The sequence below is a fragment of the Ambystoma mexicanum genome, chromosome 13 (genome assembly GCF_040938575.1).
Source record: "Ambystoma mexicanum isolate Mex_15411 chromosome 13, UKY_AmexF1_1, whole genome shotgun sequence".
Classification (NCBI taxonomy): domain Eukaryota; kingdom Metazoa; phylum Chordata; class Amphibia; order Caudata; family Ambystomatidae; genus Ambystoma; species Ambystoma mexicanum.
In genome coordinates this window covers 234,089,596-234,112,855 of record NC_090938.1, presented here as the reverse complement: position 1 = coordinate 234,112,855, position 23,260 = coordinate 234,089,596, and the positions used below count along the sequence as shown (strand labels likewise).

The window sequence follows — 23,260 nt, the reverse complement described above, 5'->3', positions numbered from 1 at the left end:
CCACCGGTGCGAGGCACTTGGTGAATACCCTGGGTGCCGACCGTAGTCCGAAGGGAAGGGCTTTGAACTGGTAATGACGCCCCTGGACCACGAACCTGAGGAATTTTCGGTGCCCCTTTAGGATGGGAATGTGGAAGTAGGCATCCTCCAAATCCGACGACGATAGGAAGTCTCCTTCCTCCAGCTGACCCAGGACGTGCTGGAGGGTGACCATCCGGAACTTCTGCGCCTTGATGAACTTGTTCAGACGTCGCAGGTCTAGGATGGGGCGCCATCCTCCCGTCTTCTTCTTCACGAGGAAGTATCTCGAGTAGACTCCGGAGCCCCGAAGCCTCTTTGGGACGAGTTCGATGGCGCCCTTTCTGAGCATCGCCTTTACCTCCAGGAGAAGTTGAGGGACGTGAAGTTCTTTCCTGGCCACGGGGGGGACGCGCGGGCACCTTCTTTGAAACTCGAGCGCGTGGCCCCGGGCCAGGGCGTCCAGCACCCAACGGTCGGTGGAGATGGACTCCCACACGCTGACGAAGCCCGCCAGCCGGCCTCCCACCGGGGTGCTTCGGTGGGGGCCCGACCCCACGGCCGGTTCAATCCTGCTTGGACGCGGCCTTGCCGCCTTGACCTCCTTGGCGACGACGGCGGGGTCCGCTAGACTTGCCTCGTCCTCTGTAGGCCTCTTGCGACGACGAGCGGGCCGCTTGACGGTAGGAAGCGAAACCGCCGCCGGAACCTTTGGAGGCGCCCTTGCCTCCGCCGCTCCGAAAGGGCGTCCGTCGTTGCTGCAGAACTCCAAGGGCCCGGGCCGTCTCAGTATCCGCCTTGATGGCCTGAAGGGAATCGTCCACTGTCTTCCCAAACAGGTTGTTCCCGTCGAAGGGCATGTCCAGGACTCTGGTCTGGACGTCCTGCCGGAAGTCCGTAGCTTTGAGCCATCCACGACGTCGAAGGCAAACGCTGTTGCCCAGCTGGCGGAACCCAGTGTCGGCGATGTCCGTCGCCACGGTGATGGCGTGGTCCGAGGCCACCTCACCTTCCTGCAGGATCTCCAGGGCCTCCGCCCTCTTGTCGTCCGGCAGAAAATCCAGCAGGGGAGCTATCTTGTACCAGAGCTCCCTGTCGTAGCGAGCCACGATAGCCAAGGCGTTGGCCGCTTTAATCGTCGTCGCTGCCGACGAGATGACTCTACGTCCCATAGCATCCAATTTCTTTCCCTCGCCGTCCGGCGGGGAAGTCGATGTGGAGGCCGCACCCCCCCCGCTTTCTTCCTGGCTGCCGCGGAGACGACGGAATCCGGGGTAGGCTGCGCCCGGAGGCATAGGGGGGCCGTGTCCGGGACCCGGTACTTTTTCTCGTACCGGTCTCTTCTAGCTGGCGTCGTGGAAGGGTTCTTGAGGAGGGAAAGGCCCTCATCCCAAATGTCGTCCAACAGAGGCACTGCGAGGACCGTCTTCCTCTTGGCCTCGCGCCGCTGATAAAGGAAGCCTTCCTTTTTCTTCTCCTCAGGGCAGAGTTGGAAAAGCTCGGAAGCCCTGGAGATCATGGAGTGGAAAGATCCGATCTCGTCGGGCGGAGAAGCCCTGGTGGGAGGCGACGACGGAATATCCTCGTCGTATGCCTCGTCGTCCGTACCCGTCGCTGCCGTGTCAGTCCCCGTATCATCCCCTCGGGTGGACGGGGAGGAGGGCTGGACGGGGCGCGACGGTTGAAAAGGAGGTGGTGGATGGATCCTTCTTTTCTTGGTAGGGGGAACACCAGAAGGTCCCGGTTCTGGATCCCCCGACGGGAGAGGTTCCTCCGTCGGTAACGGTAGCCTCGTCCTTATCTCGGAGCATAAGGACTGTATGGCCAACAAAATGGCCGCCGAGTTGTCTTGCGGCGCTGGCAGAGGGGAATCCGACGGGCGAGCAGGGGCCCCGTCGGTATCCTCGACGATGTCGTCGTCACCTGCGTCGGGGTCCATTCCGACGGGCTGGCCTTCTTCCACACCTAGGCCGTGGCTTAAGACCTCGATCAGCTCCTCTTCTGAGGTTGAGGCCGAATCTACGACGACGCCCTGCCCCCCCTTCTTCCCCACGGAGGGTTTCACGGGGGTCCTATCGATGGGCACAAAAGAAGACTCCCTCCGAGGAGGCAGGGAGATTCTGGGCCCTGAGGTCGCCACCACTGGTGCAGCCTCCACAGGCTGAGCCAGGGCCGCCGCGACCGTTTCGATAGAGGGCTTGGTCGGATGGATCAAGGCCTTCACCACCTTAGGTGCGCTCACCGCCTTATCCTTGAGGGAGGGGGCACTGCCACGCTCCTCCTCTGCCTTAGAGCTCGACCGGGGCCTCTCCAGGAGCTTCGCCGGGTGCTCGGCCTTCCTCTTACCCGACCCAGAGCGTTGGCTCGTGGTTGATGGTGCCGGGGAGGGTGCGCCCTGCCTGGCGCCCGTAGAGCCCGACCGTTCGGCGCTCCCGGTGCCAGCGGACTCGCGGTGCTTGGCCTTATGTTGGGCCCCCGTCGCCGGGGCGCCCTCAAAGGTCTTAGAAGACCGCTCGGATTTCTTCTTCTTCTCGCCAGACGGGCTCTTACCCTCCAGCCAGTTGGCGAGACGTTGATGGCGGTCCTTCATGGTCCGTTCCGACATGTTGCCGCAAAACGCACAGTCCTTCTCCACGTGCATCTTGTCCTCATGAAGGCAGTAAAGGCAGAAAGAGTGTTCGTCCTCCTTAAAGACGTTCTGCAGCTGGCATCCAGGGCAGACCCTGAACAGCTTTCCGGGCGTCGAGCTTCCCTTCTCCTGGGCCATCTCCGAGACCGGGCCTGAGAAGCTTCTGGAGTCCTCGGAAGTGTAGCTCGACGAAATCTTCACCCTTGAGGGGCACAGACGAATCCGACACGGGTCCCCGTTGATCGGATGTAGGATCGGTGGAGCTGGAGGCTCTTTTGACCGAAAGAATCGAAGTTTTTGTGAAAAAAGCGCGAAAAATAGCACTAACGCTCGAGAGCAATAGCACGAGGATCCCAACACATGAACGTGCGGTAAAAATCTGAAGATGGCTGCCAGAGGCGGTGCTTAGGTAGAGGGCAGTCATTGGCTGTGGTCAGTATGACGCAGAGACCAGTGATTGGTTATTACTACGAAAGACAGATCAGAAACGAAACTGATACTGGTTTTTTCTTTACCGAGGATTCCCAGCCTGACGGGGAATATTCATGAGCATGTGAATCCATGCCAGACCCCATGCTGGAGAATAAAGGATTTATTTAAATGCAGGTAGGCCCAGATAAATCATGGGGTAAGTACTAACACATATGAAATCACAATATAAAAACAACACTATACTTGAAAGTACACAGACCCAATTATAGACCTTATTTGAAGGAACAGTAGTTCTGGGGAAGTCCAAACCTTTTCATACACATTCAGTATAGGTCAAGCCTATTCTTGGGGAGTAAAAACCAATGGTTACTTTCAGATTACATTCAGTAATGCAAGGGCATTAGACCCTACCAGTTGTACAAGGACTCTCTGTAACTAATCACATAAGCAGTCAACTGGACAATATACTTTTGATGAATAGGGAAACACTTATTCTCGGTGCAGTAAAAACCTATACCTACTTTTGTCATAACAGTTCTAGGAGACCAGAAAAGGGGAAAAAAGGTGTGTTCAATCGCGGTGAGGATATCACCGCCAAATTGGCCATGGAAATCGTCAGATATACACACAAAGAAACACAACTAGCAATCAGAAAGGCCTACCTGGACCGTGCAGGATGACCAACTTGGAAAAGCATGTTCCTTAGCGACACAGGGAAAATTCTTCATAGATATGGCCTCTTTGAATACGCGAGGGTTTAGTCACCTAACTGCAAAGAGCGATGTTAATCTGGGGCAATGGGATTTATTATGTTTACAGGAGACATGGTTAACACAGAAACCGGAAATGGATGGATACTCAACATTTGCCAAACCAGCAAAACAGGGACCAAAGGGACGGCCTACAGCCGGCCTACTTACAGCAATAAGAGCAGGCAGCGGTTTGGAGGTGACGGAACAGGTGGACTCTCCCGATCAATTTCAAGTCCTAATAATATCCTGGAAATACATAGACATTAGGAGCATAGAAAAGGAAGATTTTATACTACTAAAACCTACTGGAACCCAGAAACAAGTGGGGACGAGCTATAGCTGGAAATTATTATTCTAGATGAAGTCGCTGAAAACCAAGCTTGCGACCAAACAATTACAGGGGATTTTAATGCAATATGCAAGAATGTTGGAAACCAACGACCACACCTACCGAAATCCGCACCAATCCTGAAAAGGGGTGAGAACCTCGAAAAAACTTTGGGATCAAGAGACCTGCACAATCTGCACTGGTTACGATCAGATAAACATTTGGAGATCCCTTCCTGGCAAAGACTGGAACAATCAGGGACATTAGACCACACATTTGTGTCAAAGGAGTTGCTGGGAATGACGGTCAGTTTTGCAATGGTAAGGACCTTAAATAGTGACCATAATTTACAGCACACAAGATGGGTCAATCTACAGAAACCCAAACAGTTTCTTAACCATGATCTGGACGTGAACAGCAATGGTTCCAGGTTAAAACTGACGGAGAACTCAATTAAGCAAATTTCTGAAAAGTATTCTATCATAATGGAAGTTGAAGCCAACACAAAAAAAAAAAAGACCGAAGCTGGTGGACTATATACTCCTCCTTAAAAAAAATACATATAGATGACAACTGGAAAAAATCAAGGAGACCCCAAAGAACCACCTTCATGCCTATAACCAGGAATTATTAACGAGAAGAAGAACTCTACGAAAATTAAAACGGATAGCAAACAGATCCGGTACACAACTGGCGCAAGAAAGCTGGAAAAACGCCAGTCGGAACTACAAATCCTGGATAATACAAAAAAGGCACTCCCTATTAGGGGTGTCACGGTATTAGTTTTATGACGGTACAATAACCTTCTTGCCAAATGACAGTATATCATGGTTATCGCGGTATAGCAGGTGGAGTTAACTAATCTTAACAAATATTTTCTAAAAGGTCATACATTGTCAGATTTATCATCACAAACAAAACCAGGCACCCAGGGCCAGAATTGGGCTTTTCAAATATACTTTCCACTGAAATGCCACCCCTTGCTTCCACCAAACTCAAACACATGTGTGGAGAGGAGGAGGGGCGGGGGAAGCCCTGCTGCGACTGGCAAAGCAAACTGAATGGCTTTTCTTAAGTGGTCATTTAGGCTTTTAGCCCCCCCCCACTGGCTACTGGTGAAGATGAACATGTTGCCATTTTGATAACCTGCATGCCACAGATCAATGGAGTCTGATGGTAGTATACGCTTGTGCGCATACACACGAACACGCACTCTCTCTTTACGTTACAGCCTTTAGTTTACTTGCGGGCCAATTGGTGTTCAGTAATCACGGACATGTTACACCTTGGTATGGCAGCAGGGAATACCCACAGAGATGAGTATATTTCACAGTGTGACTTATTATATGTAAATTCAATGATGGAACCAGGGAAATCCCCCTTGTCATATGTTTAGAAAACTTTAGCCATTATAAATATATAAACCTCAAAGCCGCCAACCCAAAATAAACCCTTTTCCTTCTTGGCACTGCATTTATTCTTCCTATTGCTAACATATTGATTTTGTGTCAGGCAAGTGTGGTTTATGGAATGGCATTTAAAAATTGCTCCAACTGAAACTACTTGGCAGACGGCACATCCAACACTGCAAGACCAAGACTGCACAGCACTTGCTTACTGCAGCCTTTCCAAATCAGATTGAAAAGCACACTTAACGGTATACCGGTATAAACAATGTGACGGTTATTATTGTTCAATTAAGTGGTTCACGGTATCTTTAACGGTATACCGTAATACCGCTACATCCCTACTCCCTATACCAGGCAGACTCGGAATTAATGTTACAAACACTAAGTGGGTAAAAAAAAAACCAAGAGATTTTTGGACCCTAATAAAGGGCACTATGACGTCCTGTACTATCGCATTACAAAACAGTGGGGGAGAAGCGAGTTGGATGTCCCATTTTTCCAACTTATATACACCACTGCCCGTAACGGAGTGCGCTTGTCTGCAAAAAAAGAAAAGGAGGAATGAGTCTCCATGGAATATTACAACAAAGGTAGAAGATATCCTAACGAAAATCGAAAAACTTAATTCAAGGGCCCGAGGCCTGATGGGATCAAAAATAGTGACTTAAAACATCGAGATATGGGCCCCCTTGATTAGTAACATCTTTAAGAACTGCAACCAGGAACAAAACATATCAGCATCATGGAGAAAAGCTATAGTAGTCCCAATCTTTAAACGTGGAAATCGAGAGGATCCATGCCACTACCGCCCTATATCCTTATTGGATGTTATTGGGAAAATATACAGCGGGCTTGCCTTGGAAGCATTTCAAGCCTGGCTCAAAGCTGAAAACAAGGGCGATCCACTCCAGACAGGATCTGTATAAAACGCAGGAACATCGACCAATATACTGACGTTGACAACAATCAAAGCCAAGGCCATGCAGACCAGTCAACCCGTATATATGGCATTCGTTGACCTCGTACAGGAGTTGGACCAGGTCAACAGGGATATATTATGGGAAAAGCTGGAAGCTATGAAATGCCCTGTTTCTATTATGGGCCCGATTCAAACCCTGTTCAGGACACATCTATCAAAGTAAGGCTTGGGCAAGACGGATTACTGTCAAGGGAAATACCTACCTTCAGAGGTGTGAAGCAAGGATGCCCTTTGGCTCCTGCATTGTAGAACGCATGTATCGCTGACTATGCTGAGCATGAGAAGGAAATAAGATGCTTCCCTCCAACTATTGGTGGCGAAAAATATTGCGCCTGTTATATGCAGACATCATCCTGCTTGATAACACTCCAATAGGTCTGCAAAGACAGCTCACAAATTTGATCGCATATGTGAAGCGGAACAATCTAAAGCTGAATCCAGAAAAAAATAAGATAAAAATGCCTTGGAAGGCAATAAAAAGGAGAGCCAAAACAAACAGAACTGGTTCGTGGAAGTGCTAAAATTGGAAAAAGTAAAAGACTTCAAATGCCTGGGAGTCATGATGACCATCCGCGGGGCTGAAACTGCAAAACATTAACCATACAAGCACGGATGATCGACAAAAAATACGGGAAATTTTCACTATTGGCAGTAATCAACTTCTATAAAGCAAAGGTGGTACATTCAATCCTTTACGGAGCGTACGCAATGTTTCTAGTACCAGAAATATTGTGGTCTAAAATTGAGAGCTATTTCTGGAAGAAAGTCCTCAATTTGGCACAATCAACACTGATGCCACTTCTAAAGAGAGAACTATGTCTTGTATCACTAAAAGCGATTCAGGAGAGAAATATGCTAATGCTTTACCGAAAAGTCCAATTGGAGAATAAACCAAAACCAGTGGAGTTGGTGAATAATTAGACGACTGACAAGATCCATGCACTGAAAGACTGGAAGCTGAGAAAAATGGGCCTATTGAAAGATCTAGATGTCTCGGAAGAGACACTTGAAATAAACCCATATAAAATATTAAAAAAAACTCTTTGAAGCAGACTGGATCAGGACGGAAGATATAGCGCGATCATACAAGCTGATGAAAGACTTTCCAACGGTCCCAAAAAAACTACATGACACAAGAAGCCATTTGAAAAAGTTCCCGGATAAAAGGCTGGCCAGAACATATCTGAGATTTCGGCTAAATCAACTACAAACTAATGAAATCCAATTCATAAGGAAATTGTCATTACACAACAAATGTAGATATTGCAAATCGGCGGAAATAGTAGAAACTAGCCGACATCTACTTGAATGTGAAGGTACAAGGACATCTAGATCTGTTTATCTAGGAAAAATAATGCAATCGTTCACTACTTTGACGGAGAATAACTGGTGGCAGGCCTTTAACGAAAGAGAAAATGCCAAAAGTGTGATAGCGGTGGCATCCTTCTTCGAAAATATTAAGCCGACAACTTAAAGGGAATAGCAGGAACCTCTCTCTCGTCAAAGGTGTGATAAACCCTATTGAGGGAGAAGACTCCCTATGTGAAATTGTCTGAGTACGTCTTACAAAAACCTGAGTTAACACAACAACGTGAACATTGAGAAGTCTAAGGGATTAAACAAATAACGGAAAGCAGATCGACAAAATAAACTGGTTAAAGAGCCTTAGTACAACTAGGTTTATGTAAGGAACTCATCAGGACAGGCTGTGGTAACATCGGAAATTGTCAAAATGGATGACCTGGATTGGATTTCGGAACACTTAAGGTTGAAGGGGATTTTTACGGATAAATTGGACTTTTTTTTATTTTATCTTTGAAAAAATTGTTTGTACAATTGAATCAAATAAAAAAATAAAAATAATAAGTTATACTAGGTGAGTAAAACCTAAGGATGTAATATACAATTACAGGTGCTTTTGAAATCAGGGAACCCCAGATTGAGGTAAGCAGTAACTCTCTACTTATTTGGGATGGCACACAGCTACCACAAGGTAAGTAAAACCCACATACTTGGTTTAACCTCAATGGAGGGAGAAGTAAAATCCAATGTTACACTTTACTGAATAGTTATTCTATGTAGGCAACAACCTAATACAGACCTATTAAGGGCAGGCTAGCAGCAAGTCAGGGAAAGCAAGACCCAGTTGGTGGACACTCATACAATTATCCTCAAGGGACTAACCTGGTGATACCAACACTTTACTTTTGGTAAGAGGCACAAACTAATCACAGGATAGTAAAATACCTTCACATCTACATTCAATTAGACTGGCAAAATAGTGGCTAAGGAAGAAAAGATATACCATACTTTTAAGAATAGTGCATCACACATTCAAGATCAGTAAGACATTTTATAACTGTTCACTCTTAGAATTACAGTTACCAACCAACTCTTTACAACCAAGTCAGTTTTAAACACTTATTTTCTTTTCTAGGCAGAAGTCCCAATCCTTTGACAGTATTTCCATTATTCTTGGCGAGTGAGTGTTCTCAGTGGCACAAGGGGGGTGGGGGGATTACTAGGACTAGTGACCAACAGGCAGTGTAAGAATAGGTTCTTTAGTAGCAAAAGTCAGAGTTCCTTAGGAAAACTGGGCAAACGGGTATTTCACTTTAGAGTTAGGAGAGGGTCCAGGGGCTTCGCAGAAGACACCGTAGCAGGATTCTAGCAGTGTGACTGGGTCTCCTGGATGAGGGACCTCCAAAACACAGAAAACACCACTTAACTACACAGAAATCCTAACAGGCTTAAGGTACGTACATACCCAAGCCAACACAGTACCTCAACATTAAAGCTTTTGCAGCAGGAGAACTTCAGGGTCTGCAGCCAAATACATAGTCAATGGATTCCTTGTTGTAGAGACTGAAAACACCTCAGAAGGGACTTTGCAGCAGGGATCGATGAAGAAGGCTCTAGGCAAGGTTTCCCTCGCAACTGAATGCGGTTCCGCGGAGCACAGAAAACAGAAAATCGCAGCTGAATTCTCATCGTTTTAAAGGTCCAGCACTCTTGTGAGGGGACTTTTCAGACTCAATATGTGTCTCTGGAGATCCACCAGGATGCCCACAAAGTTTCAGCGAGATTCGGAATTCGAAAGACTGTGCACCGCAGGATGGCTTGAGGTCCCAGGGTATTGCAACAAACGCAAGGTCGCAGCAACGCGCTGGATGGCTCAAAATGCAGGTCTTCTTGAGTCTAGTGGGTCTCACCAGGCTCTGGGTCTGGGTCGTCGTTTTCGAAGGCCCCAGGTCAAATGGAAGGAAGGGCTACAGCTGGCTCCGGTTACAGAGCAGGCTCGCTGGAAATAGTTTCTGCCGCTTTTCCTTCGTCATCCTCTTCGGTTTAAGTTCCAGTGGTCACCATATCTTCAGCTTCCAGGTCTAGTATTCATCAGGAAATACAGCAAAACGTCTGCATTCTCTCCACGCATTTTACAGGAAGGGGCGTACTGGTTGTCCAATCAGGACAGCCAGACCCCCACTGGGATTTGTCCCCATTCAAGCAAGGCATAAGACAAAGGGCTGGGGAGTTTTGGACTCCTCCCTCACTTCCTGCTCTCACAGACAGACTGGAGCCTGGGCGGGGAGTTCAGGGGACTCCCGCTGAAGACAAAGATCACACAAAGGAATTTCCCGCCCTGGATGTCAGGGGAAGGAACAAGAAACACTAAAATGGCAAAAAATAAGACAGGGGCCACTTTGGTAAGATGAGCACCGTTAGGTGCCTTTACTGCAGCTGTGATCACAGCCCACGGTAAAGGTGCACCAAATAAATAAAAAAGGTATCACTGCCACCAGCCATTGAAGTTAAGCTCATCACTAACAGAATTGTTACAGTTTTAATGTGAAAGGGGATACATTGTAGCTCACCAGCACTCCACATAAGGTGGTGTGCGCTGGTTTCACTTAACAAAATTTAAAAGGGGTCCAAAGATCCTTTCTACCCTTGGAAACTGTAGTTCACTCAAGGTTAGCACAAGAAATTTAAATGGGGAGCCCCTAGGGCAACCCAGCAACAACAGGCACTTATTGCCAATAAGTTGTGAAAGATGATAACTTTAAAAAGACACTATAGAGAGTCTTAAAAATGACACCCATAAAAAGAGTTCAAGATTATGCGAGTGTGGAAAAAGGTTCCCACTCACTGAGTTATTGATGAAAAATATCCCACTAAGAAAGCAAAAAGTTCTGGGGTTAAACCAGGAAAGGAAGATTTTCCAGTTCTGTGCAAATCTTACCCAACACCTGGTGCCTGCTCGGTGTCATGCCAAAGGAAGCCTTCGGAAGTGCCCTGGAACTATCCTGTGGCTGACGAGTTTCGATTTTGGACTATCGTGTGTTAGAGAGGCTTGTCTGGTTTGTGTGGGAGTGCTTAACATGTATATACTTGCTAAGTAATGCTGTGCTGAATATAAATATAGCTGCCTGGTAACAGCCATGGTTACTAGATCATTCTGAAGGAGCGTCATCTTTGGTGGAATGTGGATCACTAGGTTTTGTTCTAGGTTCTATGCAAGATCAGTTGTGAACTGTTTCCCTGGCAGGGGGTCGTTGTTTCCTTTGGCTTAAAATAAAGAGCCATAATCTATACTCAAACGTATGGGCCTCATTTTGTTCACCCACAGCACTGTGCTGCAAGTGTCGCTGTTCTGAGTTTCAGCCTGCGTTAAGCAAGATTTTATGCAGTACCCTTTGGGTGCACTACAATAACCTTGACCTCCTGGCAATAGGGACCCAACCTTTGGTATAAGTCTGAACTACACAAGTTGGTAGTGTGGTCGAGCAGCCAGGCTTATCTCAAGAGGGGTCAATGTGAGAAGTAATGTGACAGTTTTACAAATCCAGTTATCCAAATAAACACGGACACTCAAGTTTCTTGATAAAATAATGTATTTCACAGTCAGTTATATAAGCCTTCTTCAGAATGGGAGCAAAACATTTAACACTTAGAGAAACTGAGTGTGTTTTGAAGTATATTTAACTCAAATGACACCCATTGGGGATGGCACACAGACACTTCCTACACCATCAGGTGACTTAAATAGCTAGGACACTGGACATTGATTTATCACTGGTACATTTAGAGCAGGGGTGCACAACTAATTTTGACAGAGGGCCGAAAGTACCTTACATGAGGGCTATAGTGGGCAGAAAAGTAAATGTGGGCGTGGCGGTAGGGGGGGGCGTGGCAGGAGGCTTTTTAAACCCCCAATTTGTATTAAACACATGGAAAAAGAATATGTTTTTGAGGGGTAACGATTTTTATTGCATTTCAAACTTACATTTTGTACTACACATTTTCCATTGTTATAATTTATTTCGATTTAGTTATTGAATATCGTCTGTTTAAAATTATATATATTTTATTGACCTATGATTGGACATTGTTATTTTGGACTGCTATAGTTTGCTGTTTGGGTTCACTCTTGGAGTGCAACACTATGCCCCATGGCTCCCACCCCCAACCAAACACTATCCCCATGGCTCCCACCCCCAACCAAACACTATTCCCCAAACAATCAAGCGTGCACACATACAGACTCAAACCCCCAACTCAGCACACTCAAGCATGCACCCATACAGACCCAAACACCCCACCCCGCACACACTCTCAAGCATGCACCCATACAGACCCAAACCCCCACCCCCAACTCAGCACACACATTCTCAAGCATGCACCCATACAGACCCAAACCCCCACCCCCCCATTTCAACATACACAACATACTCAAAAACAAACATTCATACACATCTGACACCCCCCACCCCCCAACTCAACATACACAACACAAACATACAGCAGAACAGACCCGACACACAAACAACCAGATCACTTACCAGACGTGCTGGAAGGCAGGTAAGCTGGAACGCCGGCGAGGTGAGTGGTACTACGGCTGGCGTAGCCAGCAAGGCTGAAATGCCTTCCGGCATCAAGCCTTACTGGCCACGCCAGCCGTAGTGCTGGCCCTCCATTGGTACAGCGTACACGCACTACGTGGCTCGTAGGAGCGACGTGGTGCATATGTGCTGAGCCAATGACGGCCAGTGTTTTGTCCGGCCCGGAAGACAAAGACTTTCCTAATGGAGGGCAGCCGATGCTGCTTGCGGGCCGCCCTCCATTAGGAAAGTGTTTGTGCCTCGCGGGCCGGACAAAACAGCATGGCGGGCCGCAACTAGTGTTGTGCACCCATGATTTAGAGCAATACTGAGTTAGGTGTAAAAGACAGAATAGAGGAATAAAACAAAGGTTAACAAATAATTCATAAACAGGCAAGTACTGTCAAGCACCTTCCAAAGCACAAAGTTAGAGGTAAAGAGGAGTCTCTCAGGGAGCCAAGGCAGCCAATGTTAAATGCACGTCAAGGGGAGATGAAGATCTTTGCAGGTAGGTGAAAAGTCTAGCACAATGTTTTTAGAAAGGTTTGTAGAAATATAGAACACTTGAGGGCCACAAGCTGGGAGGCTTGTGATGGGCAAAGCTTTAGCGACTCTGCAAGGTAACCAAGACAGGTCTCAACCAAGAGCAAGTAAGGCTACACAAACAAGAGTTAAGTTCTTAGACTTTACAGTACCTCTGGTTAGAAGAAGTGTTTCCAGCTGGCTTCTGTTCCTGTACAGCTGTTCCTGAGCTTCAGTTGTGGGGACAAGAGGGAGGACGTCTGGGGACTCCTGCTCTGCAATGGGAAGGTCGGCGGCAGCAATGGGCAAACTTCAATTAATCAGTTCTTCTCAGTTTCAGCTCCTCGCGTCTGACAGCAAATAGCAACACATCGGTTCTCAGATACCAATTCAGACTTTCCTCACATCTGCGGTCCAGCACTCTGTTGAGGAGGCTCAGGCTCGGTCAGTCCTGCATCAGGGAAGTTTGGGGAGGGGATGGGGGGGGAATCTTCCTAGTACTTGCATCCGAATTAAAAGCAACGCACACATTCTGGTGTTCCTCTCCCTAGCACTTCGGTTCCAGCAGCAACTGCAGTGGGAATGCAACAAGCTTGGAGAGGATGCCCAGACGGGCTTACTTTTGAGTTGGTGGGACCAATCAACACCAAGGGAGAAGTCATCCTTGCAGGGCTTCACTAGTCGAGACAAATTCAGAGCTTCAGCACAGCAGCAGAGCTTCACCGGGCAAACCATCGGTCCAGGAGTTGTAGCAGGCGTCTCTTCCAAGTTCTTCTTTTGATTCATTCCAAGCCAAAAAGCCTTGCCTTTTATGCAGGTTTCTCCAATTCATTCCAGCCTAGCTGTCAATCACACAGCAGGGTGGCTGTCCTTGCCAGACAGCCAGCCGGCCAATCACCTTTAGGTGCATCTCTGTAACCAAGGGGATTAAGCACAGGGAGTGTCGGGTACCTCCCTTACTTCCTGCCCCTGCCAGACATACTGGTGCCAGAGGCGGCCTTCACTTGTGAATCCTTGCCAAAGACAAAACGGACGAAGAGACCAAACATAGTTTGGCACGCAGCAGAGTAAATCTCAAGACGGACCTTCCAGAAAAGAAATGCTGAAAAAGATGACCGGGGCCATTTTGACTAAATGGGCACCCATTGGTGCCTTACCGAGGCTGCGAAAACAGCCCGCGGTAAAAACACAATGGTAGTAAAAAGTAAACCACTGCCACCAGCCATTAATTGTAGGAAGGGTAACAAATGTTACCTGAGAAAATAGCATGCTGGGTCTAGAAAGTTACAAATTGCAAGTAAAGTCAATTCCACTTCACTGCTCTTGTAAACAGTTTTACCAAGAGAAAGTATTTAAGCCTTTGGGGAGATCTAAGAGACTTCCCTGTGCCACTGCACTGAAGGTGCTGTGCGACAATGTAATGATGCCTAGGGAGTTTGTCAGACTTCAAAGTTAAAAAGTTAAAAAGCGCTTTTGCTGGACTGAAGACTTTAATTTTAACTGAGTGGGACCTTTTTTTCTTAACTCCATTTTTCCCGATTTGGATTTTGTGTCTTCACTGTTTGAGTATGACAAACTCCATAGGCATCTGCTTTTCACAGTGACAGCACCTTCAGTGCAGTGTCATGAGAAGTCCTTTGTATTTCTCCGAAGGTTTAATTGCCTTTTCTAATGTGAACTACAGTTCGCTAGTAAAGTGAAATTGACATTACTTCCCTTTTTCTGTTTGTAGGAGTGCTGGGGGATTACTTAGTAGCCCCTTATCCTACTTTCCTATGTAACCATTTTAGATTACCCTCACTACTTCAAATGGCTGGTGGCAGTGGTTTACGTTTTCCGACCATTGGCTTTTCTACCGCAGGCTGAGCTCTCAGCTGCAGTACAGCACCCATGGGTGACCATTTTGTCAAAATGGCCCCAGTCATGTTTTTGCCATTTTCTGTTTGGGAAGTCTTTCTTGGCTTTCTTTTACTCTCTGCGTTGACATGTTGGAGCCCTTTGTTCTAAAGCCAGCCGCTGGCTCCAGTGGGTCTGGAAGGACAGGATGCAAGAGAGGGTCCCGAAATTCCTGTCCTGTGTCTCCAGGAATGCCTGAATGAAACTAGTCCCGATTGGCTGGCTGTCCTGAAAGGACAAAAAAAAAAACCTAAGCTAATGAGCCATCGGTGTGGGCCGCACACCCTAATACCCAAAGAGGGTTAATCGATTTCAGAGGTAGGTTATATTTCTCTTTTGTTCTTTACTTTTCAGTCAAATTCTACTAGCATAAAAAAAGCACACATCTCGTTTGTTCTATTTTACTGATGTTTAATCTCAGTTAGTGTAACACTCCTAGGTACTTGATTTCTAGCAAAGGGCAGCAATAGGCCTATGCATTTCGGACAACTAGTCCTTCATCGGGACTACATGCCCATGCTTTTTCACCCAAAATCTGGATAATGTGCATTAACAGTAATGTCAATGGCATAATTTCGAGTACTGCATCATTATTGCATTCCCAAAACACAAATAGTTTTAACATCTGTTCACATCGAATCACAGGGTGCCCACAACATATACCACAGACAAGAAATAACAGCAGAAAAATGCCATTAACTCCATTTTCCATAATTAGTAGCCATCTTGTTATGTATTCAATGATTATTTAATTGATTGCATGCTGTTACTCTACCTCCACCAGACTATGCATATATGTCAGTAGTTAAAATCGGTCGACCACTGGACCAAACATCCAAAGAAACTGAAGAGAAGCCCTCTGCAACCTTCTGTACCTTGAATTGCCCAGGAAAGCCCTATTGCTGTGCTGACCTTTTTTGAATAGACTGAGAAGCTGCAGAAAGGGACGGCTTCTTCCCTTGGGTTAGTGGGACCAACTAACCGCGATACGAACTTCACTTCAGTGCAATCCCAACTTGCTGTGCCTCTCTGTTGCTGCAGAAGCCCAATGCCAGGGGTCAAGTGAAACATCTTCCGTGGAAACAAATCCGGTCAAAAGCTCCAGGAACCGCCTAAGGACACGCCAGGAGGAGGAAATCCTGATCCACAGTCCCTTCACCAGAGTCCAGGGCCGAAGGAGCAAGGAAAGTCCAACTGGAGATTTGTTCTGCATTGGTGCTGTTTGCCAAGCACTGAAACTGAGAAGTGCAGCAGAAACAAACTACCAGCTACAGGCTGCCAATGACCGCAGGAGCCTTCCAGATGTCCTCCCCCCCCCCCCCCCCCCCGACGACCAAGGCTCAGGAACCAGGGTCTGCCTAGCTGTAGCAAAGAGACATCCAGCTGAATCGCTTCTAACCAGAGGTACTCTTTGGGCTTGGGGGCAATTACCTTCTTACCTTAAGTCGTGCCGTCTCACTTGAGATTTGCACTTGCTTAACTTTGAGTTGATATCAACTCATCTTTGCACAGGCCTAACAGCTTGTGTGTCTTCAGTGATTTCCTTTAACAATCTGACTTTGTGAAAGACTTATCCAAGAAGTGCATCAGACTCTAGACTTTGTCCAAATGTCTTTGGCTGTCCTGGCTCCCTAAAGGCACTCTTCTAAATCCATCGACTTTGGCATTGCTCGTCCCTCATAAATTGTAGCTTTTTGCATACTGTTACTGCTGGGAAAGGCTTGCCTAGACTTCATTGGATGATTTTGTTGTCCTCACCTTTAAGAAACTGTTCTAACCTTTATTTTCCTTAACACTTACTTTCTGCAACTAGAGTCTAAAATGTATATTGTGTGGTATATAAATGCAAATACTATCCTTGTAATTTAAGTCATTTCAGGGTGTAGAAGTGTATTGCGCATATCCAAAGAGTATTCACCAGCTTGACTGAGTCTGAAAAGTATTGCCAAAAGTTACTTTAACTGGAACAAAGAATTACCTTTTTAAAGAATGCTCAATTAAAACTGATGTAAAATAAATATTTATAACTGAAACGTTGAGTTTAAGTGTTATTTGGTCACTTGTATTAACCGATTTCATTTGTACAGCTCTACAAGCTCACATTTACTCCTCTTGAGATAGGTCTGGCTGCTCAGTCACACTACCAACTTGTGTAGTACAGACCTATACCAAAATGTGGGTTACCTAATACCATGCAGATAAGTCTCGTGTAGTCTCACAGTGCGACTGCACCAATTCTTACCCAACAGGAGGGAAAGTTTGACCGCAGCGGCAGAGTCCCTTCGCATTGCCATGCTGCGGTGACCACCGTCCGAAATTGCTTACCTGACCCGAGTCCAGTCCTGAGAGGGGTCTTGCATCGTGTTTTGCTGTAATCTTCCATCCAGAGTCCTTGCAACAGTAAACTTGATCAGAACCAAGATCAGCTCGAACCTGCAACCCCTGGAAATGAAGGACTGCGACTTTCGGAGGGAAAAGCAAAGTCAGACCCTCTTCGTTTGTCCTGTCAAGTCTGGGGAAGAATCAGAGTACGGGGGGGGGGGGGGTTACACAGCTTCTAACTTCTACCCCTATACTCCCATTATAAGCCAATGGGCTTATAATACACCTTTACTTGCGCAAGACCTCTAAAAGTTTAGGCTAATTTTGGTAGTTAGTTTTACTTGTACCCTAAGCCTAAGAACACTTCACTGGACCCCACCTGCATTTTTTCCTGCATCAAAGATTCTGTGGAACTTTTACCTGAACTATTTGGCAAAAGGCCCCAGACAACGTAGGGCTGGACAATTTTATTCGGGGATCATTTTCTAGTGTTCTGGTCAATAAATAACCATTTTTTACATCCTGTCAGTTTAATTTGTGATTCCCATTGTGCAGATTCACTGTGGCCCCCTTACAAGCTCACCTCACCACCTCTAAAGAACTTAGCCTAGACTGCCTGTCATTGCTACCTAAAGTGGTTTGGCTACAGCTTCCCGGTGTTGTCCCAGTCACAATACAGGTTGGCCTTCTATATATCTGTCCAACAGGCCAGAGTATAGAAAAATCAGTCCCAACACAACCCTAACTTATCAAGCTTAGCTTGAAGTTGAATTGGGCCTTGTGCCCCAAAACTTAAGTTTCCAAGAGTTTGTAGAGCTGGCAAAAAGTTATGGGGCAGGGGGGCGGTTTACCCTGGGGACGTGAAGAAGGTCCAAAAGTCAGAAGACTTATACTGGCGAGTAAGACTAGCTTTTGGAGGGGTTTCAGCAACAAGTTTTACCAAAGCCAAACAGTTGTAAAACCATTCAAAGGTTTGTTCAACTTTTAAAAGGGCAGATATAGGAGAGCAGTTAAGTACCACTGCAACTTACCCCTCCGCCCCATATTCCAGACTTGGCAGGTCGATGGTCGGCAGAGATCTGTTTTCCTGCCGAAGAATCCCAGGAGCTGCAGATGCAAGAAGAGTTATGGTATGGTCCAGGAACTGATGCAACCTGTTCTTGTGGATGAATGCAGCACACACAGATGCAGGCCTCCTCTGGGCTCTTGAGCAGACATGGAAAGAATAAGTTACTTATCCATGGTAACGTTCTTTCGTTTAGATGTTCCTCCCACGTATTCCTCATGATCTTTTCTCTCCAGCTTCAGCTGCTTTAGAATTGTTTCGACAGGGGACGCTGTGTGCCGCCTCATCAATGTCCTTAGAGGGTCTCCAGTCGACATCAGTACAAATAGCGCACATAGTGCCAGTTGTCTTCCAGTTCTGTTTTTCCCCCTCCTGAAGAGTAACTGCCAAGCGTACCACAGACCGTAGGCTCACAAAGCGTAAAGTGTATCGACACGTAAATTGTACAGCGGGGTAGGCTGGGAGGGGACGATAAGGAATACGTGGGAGGCAAGTAACTTTTCTGAATGGATTGTGTTCTTCCACGTATTCCTCATCTTATAAGACAAGACTCCCAAAGCAGTAATAATTTGTAAGTGGGAGTACCAATTGAATTTAGATCTAATCATGGATTGCTTTTGCAAATTGTTCTTCCTGACTAGAAGACTAGTCTAGACAATGTCTCACAAAAGTATGAATAGACTACCAAGTGGCCGCTGAACAAATGTCTTTGATTGGGACACATCTTTGAAGAGCTGCAGAGGTTGCCTTGCCCCTTGTGGAATGGGCCCTTAGGCCTTTTGACGGGTCCTTGTCCGCTAATCTGTAACATTCACCAATAGCCAGGATGATCCATCTTGATATGGTTTGATTAGTAACCACAAGACCCAATTTAGGACCAATATAGCCAAGGAATAATAGGTAATTTGAGAAACGTAGCCATTCTGGATATATAGAAACTAAAAGCCCTTTTCAAGTCCAGTATATGCAATTTCTCCTCTTTTCCTGGATGAGAAGGTGGATAGACAGTTGGTAAGTTAATTCTTTGTGCCAAGTGGAAGTCTGGGACTACCTTTGGTAAAAAAAGAAAGTAAGGTTTTACCTTCAGAATGACATTGTCTTTATGGAACACTGTGTGGATGTTTACAGGAAAGGGCCTGCAACTCACCCTGCGGGCTGACGTTATTGCAAAAAGCAACACTTTAATGTCAAGAGTCTTAATGGGCATGAGTGCAAAAAGGATCAAAAGGAACACATGTAAAAAACCTTAACACCAGATTGAGATCCCATACAGGGACATTGAACGGGATTGGTGGATATACATTAGTAAGGCCTTTCAAGAATTGAACAACCAGAGGGATCTTATAATAAACGCTTAAAAATATAAAGCACCGCTAGGTAACCCTTAATTGTTCCAATCTGGAGCCCCAGATTTGCCAAATGTAATAAAAAGGAAAGCATCATAGCTTTATTTGTATTGCGCAACAAACCCAAAAGGTATTAGGGTGCATTTGTATACAAGTATACATTAAGTTTTGTTTACAGACATTACAGTTGAACCAATTACAAAAATGACAATTACAAATTCCATAAGAATGGAGCACAACAGTGGCAAGGTAATATTTACAAAGTAGAACAGTGGATAATGCACAATAGGGTCAATAAGACGTAAAGGACAATGGCCGAGGTTACAGGGTTAGCCGGTCAACGTGCTACTGGGCATAGAGAAGCAAAGTGTCCCGAGATACCAGCCACTTTATGGTGTTATGCCTAAATTGAAGGAAAGGTTGATCCTCTCGCAATCAGAGGGTGAGGGCGTTCCCAAGCTGTACCGCCATGACTGGGAAGCTGCTTCCCCCAGCCTTTTTTAGTTTGACCCGGGGATGGCGAGACAGAATGAGTTAGCAGTCCTGGTTGGCCGTGATGAAGATTTCTCAGAGATATCGTGGGGCAGCATCATTGAGTCATGTGTGTGTAAGGGAAACGTTTTTTAGCATGATTTTGTCAATATTTGTTCTGTCTCCTTACGTCAAATGTGTTCTCTCCTGGGAATGCCACATGCTGCTCTGAGCACGTTATTTTGGAGAATTCGAATTTCCTTGGTGATGTATTTGCTAGCCCCTTAATATAGTACATTACAGTAATTCAACTTGGATAATATGAGGGCTCTGGCCAGAATCGTGCAACTTGCATTGGATAGGAAGGGTTTGCAGGCCCTGATCAGTTTGAACGTGTAAGCTGTGGAGGAAGCCATGGCGTTAACTTGTTTATTCATTGTGAGGGTTGAGTCGAGGTAAAAGCTGAGAGTTACCTTTCTTAAAACTTTGATAATGTTCCAGTCTATATTGAAGGACAGGTATTTTGTGCTAGCTGGCCTAGGTGCACTCTGGCCTTCTATTGACTTGTAAACCTATGCCGAGAACCCAAGCACCACGGAACTCACAGACAGGTCTGATGCTGTGCTTGCAGCATTCTTGACATTAACCTAAGATGCACAAAAACAGCATTTAGAAAAGATGCTGACTGGTGCCACCTACTTTAATGGCTACATACACCTCCGCAATGTGGCCTTCCAGCCACTTCAAAATATTGTTTACAACTGAAGGAAAAAAGAATGACCGTATCGTACATAGGGTGGGTGGTCTTCCCCTGAACTAGTTCCTTAAACTGGTGTGCAGAAATGGTGTGGTCTCAGTTTTAGATTTTTTTGTAATTACCAATGTGCATGTCTGCGGTGCTGTGTGTCCAAGACAGGATTGTGCTATACCAAAAGGCAGAAATTGACGTTGTTAATATTCATGAAACCTTTGTATCAGTCAAGCTATTCAAATGCTCATCCATTAAGTGCTGACAAAACCAACAAAACATCTATGTGTATATGGCTCACATTGAATTCATGTTTCACTGTCTCTACAACCACTGGAAAATGTGCGATAGGAAATTGTGGATTCTTTCAAAAACATTGTTTTGCTTAGAAAAAAACATTGTTTTGATTTTGCTTTGTGGACAGCCATGAGAAGGATGTGGCAGGCAAACTAGCGTGGAAGCAACTTTAGGGGCTGGTTGATTGTGAGTGAGTGAGTAGTTTCACAATGATTGTAATCCGTTTTTGGCCTGCTTGATGCACTCTATTGGAGTGGCGAGTGGCTTTTTCAAATTATTAAAAAATGTTTTTCTAATTTGATTAATCATTTATGCATTTATATTTTTTGATGCGCACTGTGTGCTAATCTGGTGTCTGCCTAGTTTTTGTTTTGGCTTCTGATCCCGTTTTTCTGTGCTGAGCTGCATCCAAAGGGTGCAGTCTGTGGGGGTATAGTCCTTTGTGTCTGGCATTTTCCCAGTCCCACCCGAACCTCCCCCCCACCCCCCTCCAACCCACTCTCCTCCCCTGATTGGTATATTTACCTGGCTATAACTGACCTACCCAGGGCAGCCCTCTGCAGCCAAGGACCCCAAGGCAAAGGGCGGCTTCTACATTGGCGGCTCTCGGACGTGTCAGCAGGTGTCCGCAGGGGAAGCCAATGAAGCCAGCAGTCAACAGACCCAACAAAAATTAATTGACATGGGGGGTGGGTGTAGAGAAATTACTCTACTCCAGAAAGCCCGTGCCACTCTACCTTACCTTTAAATAACGTAGACTGCCATAGACATACACAATGCATACTTCAAGATTTGTGACCACCAGCTTGCATCTATTCATGGCTGGACTGTAAATGTTGCATTGCATTACACACTAACTTACTTGCCAATGTTAGCTAGTCCCACACCCAGAGAGAACTGAATATTGGCCTGCGTCGCATCGAGATTGAAATGTGAATGTTAGCATGTGCCACACTTGGATATGCGATCACTAGCCTGCCTTACATCTAGATAGGATATTGAAGATTAGCAAGTGCCACACTCGGATGGAATAGTGAATGATAGCAAGCATCACACCTAGACATAATTGCAAGGACAGAAATGCCAATTAACCGATCCACTAACAATTTCACCCCTCTGCATACACCTCTCAAACTCTAACCAAACAACCCGCACAAACTACACTGCAAAAACAAACTACACACTTGCACAACAACACACGATGACTACCGACCGTAAAAACACCCCAAGCCCAGTCAAGGGACCCGCCAGACTGAGGTTGCCAACACCACATCACTGCTCTCTTGTGCTTTTCCAGCTTATTCCCACTAACTCAACCCCCCTCCCCTTTACAGAGCTGCCAGAGTGCCAGGGGACCACTCCAGTGTTGAGTGCGCGGCGCAAATGTCCTTTGACAGCAACATAACTTTACCCCAGAACTGTGAATGATAGCATGTCCCATAAAATTCAATGTAGAAGGCATTCCCAACATCACTGAATGTCCCGAATAGAGTCACTGTGCTAAAGTTGAATCTAGAAAGTGTGCCTAATAGCATAACTGTGGTATTGATGAACTTAAAAATTGTGCCTAAATATACGCCCCCCGCCCTGCTCTCGTGCTTTATCAGAGGTGCTTTACTGATAATCACCAAATCAAACTACTACGCTTACTCTCCCCTATACACCATCATTCAATTAGAACACAGCTGTACTATGACACATTCGGTCTAGCTGTTCTCATAATAAACATGACCCCACAAACTCCACATCATCCTAATAAAACACAGCTAGCTGAGCACATCCCAGCTAGCTTAAGCGTACCTTCAGGCCTAACGCAGCCAGAACTCAGTTTGGGTGTCCACCCTCCAGACTGAACACATCCAACTGATTTCCTCAGCACCACACCTACCGCTAATGAGCAGCTGTCATGCAACAACCACACCAGCTGCACACATATCCGGTGCGCCCACACACCACACTCTCTCCCTCTACTGACAACTGCGGTTCTCGAGGGCGTTCAACTGACCAGCGCCTATGAGATCATACCAATGATACATAAGGCGCTATATAAATACCAAGTAACATAACGTAGAGGGAACTCCTAAGCTTAGCATGCGCCACATCTAGATAGACTTGTAAATGTCAGCATATGCCGCACTTAGGTGGAATCCTCAATGTAGCCTGCAT

General features: G+C 46.1%; 1 protein-coding gene across 3 annotated transcripts in view; it reads right to left on the bottom strand.

Moving 5' to 3' along the window:
- The window catches only part of KDM5B (lysine demethylase 5B), a 1,291,824-nt gene that overhangs the window by 723,703 nt on the left and 544,861 nt on the right, over positions 1-23,260 (bottom strand). The window lies entirely within an intron of this gene.